Raw genomic sequence first — 8185 nt, 5'->3', positions numbered from 1 at the left:
TGTCTTTAATACTTGACTTGAACAACATGTTTCTTGAAGTACTAAACTCATCTTAGATTTACCCAATTACAAGTAAAGTGCATTTTGTCAAAGAATTAGCCAATTACACAAAATATGACCCTGACATTTTTTTTTTTTTTTTTTGAGAGAGTTTCAACCTATGGCGTTCGTTCCTGATGATAGTTCTTTATCATCAGACCAAGATACTAATCGGTTTTTGGTGTATGCAGAGATTGAACCTTAAATCTCTTATTTAACAATCATAAACTTTACTAATTAAGCTAACTGAAACTCACAAAACCGCCCTTTTATTGTTACCTCTATTTCATTTTCTTTTCTTTTCCTTTATCATTGGATTTGGGTATTACAATTTACACATGTAGATGATCCAAGTCCAAAGTTTTTGCAGTGTGGGCCAAACGTAGCCCTCATTAGTTGACATGGGGCACTTTGCTCTTTTACAATAGTTTGGGCTTCAGCAAATTGGGACAAAACCATTAAGTTTGGCGCTTTTGTTATTCTAATGATTGGAGAAATGAATATATATTTGGGCCCCTGGGGGAATATATTAGATTTTGCTATTGTTGTGAACTGATTTGGGTATTTGAAGAGTCTGTTTAGGTGATGATTGTTGATTTGGATAAATATTGATTTTCATCTTGATTTGTGTTAAATATTAGCAACGAGATGTGTTATACCATGTTATGTATGCTAGAGTAGATGCGGAAGGGGAAGCATAGCAGAGGAACACCGAGAACACGAGGGTTACGTGGTTCAGTCTTGACGGCCTACATCCACGGAGGAATCCCTTAAGGGCTACATCTTTATTATATGAGAGTGTAGTACAATAACTTCCTGTGTTACAATGAACCCTAACATGAGTATATATAGGCGACTAAACCCTAGATTACTAGTACAAGCAGGAATGGGCTTGGGCCTATTACATTGGGCTAATATGTCTAATATATATCTCTAACACCCTCCCTCAAACTCAAGACGGAAGCTCGATGAAGACTTGAGGTTGGATAAGCATGAGAAGATCACTTGAAGATGCCTTGTAGAATGCCTTTGAAGAAACCACAATCAAGAATGTGCTAATTATCCAATTTTGGAGCTTCAAATGAAGAAACGGAGGCCAAAATCGGAATCTACGCGAAAAACTGAGCAAGATAGGCCCTTTTGGAAATTTTGACTTTTGGTCAAAAGTCAACGCAAAAGTCAAAGTCAAAGTCAAAGTCAAAGTCAACTGGTCCAGAGTCAAGTCAACAGTCAAAGTGCTCACGGGTCAGATCCGGGTGGTCCGGGTCGGGTCGGTCCGGGTCGAGTTGCTGACGAGACGACACTGCTGACGTGGCTGATGACGTGTCGATGACGTGGATTAGGGCTGACGTGGACATGCTTGCGTGGCTGCTGACGTGGAGTGATGACGTCATCCAATGACGTCAGATGACAACAGTGGCAGTCTTCGGCGCGTGGCAGGCGCGTGGCAGGCGCGTGGGTGTTCTGCCGGCGCGTGGAGGAGAAGCCAGAAACTAGGGAGGCGCGTGAAGGCGCGTGTTATCTCGGTTGAGGCCCGTAATTTCAGGTTTCGTAGATCGGCGGACGAGGAGGCCGACAGGGCGGCGCGTGTACCAAGAACACGATCCGGAGGTCAGAATCTGAGGCGGCGCGTGGATGATTTTCCGAAGACAACTGTGGCGCGTGGAGGCGCGTGGCAGGGCTTCTGGTGACCGGATTTCTAGGTTTTCCTCACGGGAGGCCGAGGAGCACGTCTGTGGTGTCGGTTTCGACAGGCGAAGGCTTGATGTGCACAGATCTGAAAAGTTAAGTCACGGCTTTGCTTGAGTTTGTAGATCTTGGACACAGCACTGCGCCACGGTGGCTGCGAGATGCCGTGGAGTCTAGATCCAGCAGACAAGCATATGTGACTTTTGATGGTGATGTGCACGTGAGAATCTTCTTTGTTGTGTAGAGATGTTTGTTTGATGCCAAGAACGAAGTTTGGCTCTGATACCATGTTGAATATTAGCAACGCGATGTGTTATACCATATTGTGTATGCTAGAATGGATGCGGAAAGGGGAAGCATAGAATAGGAACACTGAGAACACGAGGGTTACGTGGTTCAGCCTTGCGGCCTACATCCACGGAGGAATCCCTTAAGGGCTACATCTTTATTATGTATAAGAGTGTAGTACAATAACTTCCTATGTTACAATGAACCCTAACATGAGTATATATAGGCGACTAAACCCTAGACTACTAGTACAAGCAGGAATGGGCTTAGGCCTATTATATTGGGCTAATATGTCTAATATATATCTCTAACACCCTCCCTTAAACTCAAGGCGGAAACTTGATGAAGACTTGAGGTTGGATAAGCATGAGAAGATCACTTGAAGATGCCTTGTAGAATGCCTTTGAAGAAACCACAATGAAGAATGTGCCAATTGTCCAATTTCGAAGCTTCAAATTAAGAAACGGAGGCCAAAATCGGAATCTACGCGAAAAACTGAGCAAGATAGGCCCTTTCGGAACTTTTGACTTTTGGTCAAAAGTCAACGCAAAAAGTCAAAGTCAACTGGTCAAAGTCAACTGGTCCATAGTCAAGTCAACAGTCAAAGTGCTCACGGGTCAGATCCGGGTGGTCCGGGTCGGGTCGGTCTGGTCGTGGTGCTGACGAGACGACACTGCTAACGTGGCTGATGACGTGTCGCTGACGTGGACTAGGGCTGACGTGGACATGCTTGCGTGGCTGCTGACGTGGAGTGATGACGTCATCCAATGACATCAGATGACAACAGCGGAATTCTTCGGCGCGTGGCGGGCGCGTGGAGGAGAAGCCAGAAACTAGGGAGGCGCATGATGGCGCGTGTTATCTCGGTTGAGGCCCGTAATTTCAGGTTTCGTAGATCGGCGGACGAGGAGGCCGACAGGGCGGCGCGTGCTCCCGGAAGACGATCTAGAAATCAAGAATCTATGGCGGCGCGTGGAAGATTTTTCAGAGGCTACTGCGGCGCGTGGAGGCGCGTGAGAGCTTGTATGATTACCAGATTCTCAGGCCAAGTGGATCGGTGGACGACAAGGCCGGCTTGACGGCGCGTGTGACTGAGATCCGAGCTGGGAGTCGAGAATCTTCGGCGGCGCGTGTGAGAGTTCCAGGAGCCATTGGTCGCGCGTGGTGGCGCGTGCGGCTGCCGTTGGAGGTCGGGTTTCTGGGTTTTGGTCGCGATATGCCATGGAGCACGTATGTCTTGTTGGTTTCATTAGGCGAAGGCTTGATGTGCACAGATCTGATAGGGAGAGACACTGATTGCTTGGGTTTAAGATCTGAACACAGCAGTGAGAGCCATAGCGGCTGCGAGATGCCGTGGAGTCTAGATCCAGCTGACAAGCATATGACTTTTGATGGCATTGTGCACATAAGAATCTTCTTTGTTTGCTAGAGATATTTGTTTGATGCTAAGAACGAAGTTTGACTCTGATACCATGTTAAATATTAGCAACGAGATGTGTTATACCATGTTATGTATGCTAGAGTAGATGCGGAAGGGGAAGCATAGCAGAGGAACACCGAGAACACGAGGGTTACGTGGTTCAGTCTTGACGGCCTACATCCACGGAGGAATCCCTTAAGGGCTACATCTTTATTATATGAGAATGTAGTACAATAACTTCCTGTGTTACAATGAACCCTAACATGAGTATATATAGGCTACTAAACCCTAGATTACTAGTACAAGCAGGAATGGGCTTGGGCCTATTACATTGGGCTAATATGTCTAATATATATCTCTAACAATTTGTAATTGGAATCTGTATTCGTTTGTTTGATTTTGTTATTGGAAATGGAGGACATGACCAACATGAGAACAGAATCAAACATAAATCGAAGAGGATTGATTGATGAGGCTTATAGGTGTGGTTCTCAAGCCTTTTTACTAGGTAAGTATTTGAAGGGGATTAACTGTTAAGGCTTATGTGTTGTTATCAAGCCCTTCTAGAAATTAACTTTAATTCTATGAGCTTTTTGATACACTGGATAAAATTAAATTATAGAACTAGAAGGAAAAGTTATTGCCCATAAATTTTCTATTTAGTTCTAGCCTTTCAAATCTATAGTCCATACTTGCTAAAGTGACCAAAGTACACTCTTCTTTTGCTATGTGAAAATAAAATATGGTTGAACTATATGTTCAAATCAGAACAGGTCATCTGCCCAGCTTTACCAAACCTTATCACCACAATACCTACTTAGCTTGGCCACAAACTCAGCAAAGATAGTCCAACTCGGGAAAGTCATGAGCAAGAATGACCTAATATGGACTTACCCAAAAAGCAATTAATTCATATAGTAATCACATTTCTAAAAGACTCTAATCACCTTAGTTTAAATCTTGTCTGCATAAAAAACTCGAATTATACCTTATAATAAAAATAAAATTATTATGGAAGGAAAGGCATAGACTCAAATCTCAACCCAAAAGAATATTTTTCATCTATTTATTTTATTTTTATAATGGTTGAAACTTAAATAGACCCATCATGTGGATCTATAGCCCAAATAGTAAAGGAGCCCTTTCAAAGCAATAGCTATTGGCACCTTGTAAATTGTAATGATCGTAGTCTAAATATTGATGCTTTGAATTAATTAGCTCAACTAGTAAAATCACTTATGGTTGAATAAGAAATTTAAGTTCAATTCTTGCTTACACTAAAAACTGATTGGTGTCTTAGTTTGATGATAAAGAGTTATCATTAAAAAATGACGTCATCGGTTAAAACTCTCTAAAAAAAATTGAGCATTATTTGGATGTCATTAGTTCTTTGATTATCATGGTATAATGTGTCTCAGTGTTCATTTTATTTGATTTTTTCTTGCATTTAATTTTGTAATATTTTGTTTCTCAAAAAAAAAATTTGTAATATTTTTAATGAGGATTTTGTGAACAGGGATGAGATTGGAGTTCTTGTTTATACAAAGGGTATATGCAGGGAGATATTGGGCTAGCTTTTGGTTTTCAGGATTATGGAATTTATGATGATGAGTCATGATTGACACTCTTATAGAACCAGGAAGTGCTGCAAGCCTTTATTGAGTTTGGGCCCCAAAGAAATGAACTTTCATTTTCATTTTTCATGAACTTTCTAAAATGTTTGTAGGCCTTCAATCCAGAGCCCATATTTGTTGAAGTGACCAAAGCTAGCTAGCTAGCAATGTTTGTTGAGCTAGATGTGTTCAAATAGATAGGTTTCTTGTTATCTACAACCCAAAGATACTATTTTGTACGGGTACAGTCTAACACCTGGTCCACTGGATCTAACTAGCTAGCTCGACCTTTTTCACCAAGTTACCTATTTAGCTCGACCACAAACTCACCAAAGACAACCCAATTTGGGATAGTCTTGAACGAGCAGGAAAGACCTTAGCTCGGTTTACCCAAAAACTTGTCAAGTTATATGGTATTAATTATGTTCCTATATTTATTTATTTCTTAAAATTATAACTAACAAAATACTTGCTAAAGTCTAAAACATAGAAAATCGTAGATTGGATAGGCCAACAAAATATTAATCATGTTCCTATGACCACACTAGCTAGTAGTTACCATTGTTAATTATTTTACACTAGTATATAACCCGTGCACATACACTGGTACATTTAAAAAAAAATTACAATTACATAGATATGTGAGTTCAAATTAAACTTAGTGTAAGAATTACAACTTCCACATTTTTTGAGCTATGAATTTTTAAAATATGTAATGGTTTCTCATTTTTTCAGTTTTTGCACCCAATAATTCATTTACCACAAAAATTAAAAAATTAAATGGGACACATGACGCAAAATTGAACTCTAGTTAAAATTCAATTTAGAATCTAATTAAATTTAGATTTTTTAATTTTTGCACATAATAATTTATTTTAAACAAAAATTTAAAAATTAAATGAGACATGTTGCTCAAAATTAGACTCCAATTTAAAATTTAATTGAATTTTCTCTTAATTTTGACTATTAATATATATATTTATTTATTTATTTATTTATTTATTTATCGATTAACCATAACAACCAAGATTCTAAAAAATGGTCCTCCATATTTATAGTGCCACTGCCATATATTTTTAGTTTTTATTACCATAACAAGCAATAATTATTATGTTCCCTACCAAGAAAGCTGCAGCTAGCCTCTCTGCTAATTAATGGAAGTTTAATTTTATCATTAAAAAGAAAAAGCTTATCTGCTCAATGATTTACTGCGCGCAACACGAAACATAGGCGTACGTTGCCAGCACCCCTAGAGCAACACTATAGGCAACGGCTAATAGTCAAGCAATATTTATATACCTATTATATACCTATTACGTACCTAGCTATATATGAATATATAAATTATATAGTTAATATATATCTTGCATAATTTAAGAGAGAGAAAAAGATAGATGCAGAATTTTCTTTTCTTTTTTTTTTTTTCTTTTTTTAAGGGAGAGACTAAACTATAAAACAATCTTTGGATACACACAGTTTCATACCTTGCTAAATTATTAATTTTAGAGGAGAATAATATTATATTATCACTTTTATATGGATTTATTTTATATGCTATTTTTATTATGCATTAATCACTAATTAATAATATATTAATTAGGTGTCAATGTAGTGTAAACCTACATTTATCAACAATAGAAGGGTGCCAGCAAAATCAAGTATATGCATGTACCCTCAAGATATTAGTTATGCTCATACATATTGTTATCAACGTGGTTTTTAAAAAGTTCAATTAACTAAGTAAAAGATTTTGAAGCTGATTTTCAAAAGATTTAAGTCTTTTTTTTATAGAGAATTTAAGTCTTTTAAAAAAAAATAGAATATACATTTTAAGTAATTAAAAATTATACGATATAAAACAAGTAAGAAAATTAAACTTTGTTATTAGTTTTATAGTTTAACTGACATCTTTTGATGTTTAAATGTTTTTAACAAAAAAATTTATTACTCGAATATATTTTCCTTTATTGTAAGTTTGTAGTGGTTGAATTATGAAATAACAAAGAGAAGAAAAAAAAAAGGAAAAATAAACCTCAAGAAAGGAAAGGATTATGAAACGAAATAATTTCAAAGGGATGTTACTGTTATTGAAACAAAATATTAGTAGAAGTAAAAGTTTCATTAATGAAAAAAAAAACAAAACAAAACAAAACAAAAAAGCTTAGAGAAATAAAATACTAGTAGAGTATTGAGTAAAAGTTTCGTTTAATCAATGTGATAATTAATATACTAAAGCATGCATGTGATAATTAATATACTAAGGCATGCACTTTGCACACCCAGATTAGTTTTTGTATCCATAATCACGAGAGAGTTTAAAGCATGCATTGACCAACAACGTTAGGTGTGCATCATGTTTTTTTTTTTTTTTGCTGAATAGATGTGCATCATGCATATTAATCAACAACTGTGGTGATATTCACATTATTCCCGTAAACGTTGTTGGGATTGTTAATTCTTTAATTCTCTTCGTAATCAGCAGCAGCAGCTCCAAAATTTGTAACTCACAAACTAATTAACTAAGCACAGAGACTCAGCGTTTGAGGTCAACTATTCTGTGGTCGTGGGCCCCCAATAAAGATCACAGGCTAAGATTCAACTTGAAGATCACAACTTAATATATTATACTCTTTTTCCCCCTTTTATAATAGCTAGTGGTTGAACTCACTTGATATTGAAATTGTGATTTCGATTGCCTTTGGTTCAATGTAAAATTACTAAAATTCTTTCTAGTGAAAATATTTATAAAGTACTTAGTTGTATTCCAAAAATTTGCTCTAGAAAAAACACATCTGCCTAACTTCCAAACAAATATTATAATTAAAAATTTCTAATATAAAAATCCAAAGAAAAAAAAAAGATACAAAAAATAAGAGATTCAAACCAAATTGATTGTGAGAGAGGGAGCGAGAGAGAGGTAGATCGAGAAAGAGAGAGATCAGTTCATGGGTGGGTCGGATGACTATAGTGGCTTGGTGGCGGCGACTTGGACACGGTGGTTTGATCTAGAGGCGGTAGTGACAAGTTGGGTGGATGGTCGGTGTTAGTAGTTGGGTGCAAAGTTGTCAAAATCGAGATTCTACGTAGGATCATAGGAGGTAGGTATGATCGTAGATCGTAGGATTGGATCGTAGAT

Source organism: Quercus lobata, chromosome 11, assembly GCF_001633185.2.
Source record: "Quercus lobata isolate SW786 chromosome 11, ValleyOak3.0 Primary Assembly, whole genome shotgun sequence".
Classification (NCBI taxonomy): domain Eukaryota; kingdom Viridiplantae; phylum Streptophyta; class Magnoliopsida; order Fagales; family Fagaceae; genus Quercus; species Quercus lobata.
This window is presented reverse-complemented; position numbering follows the sequence as displayed.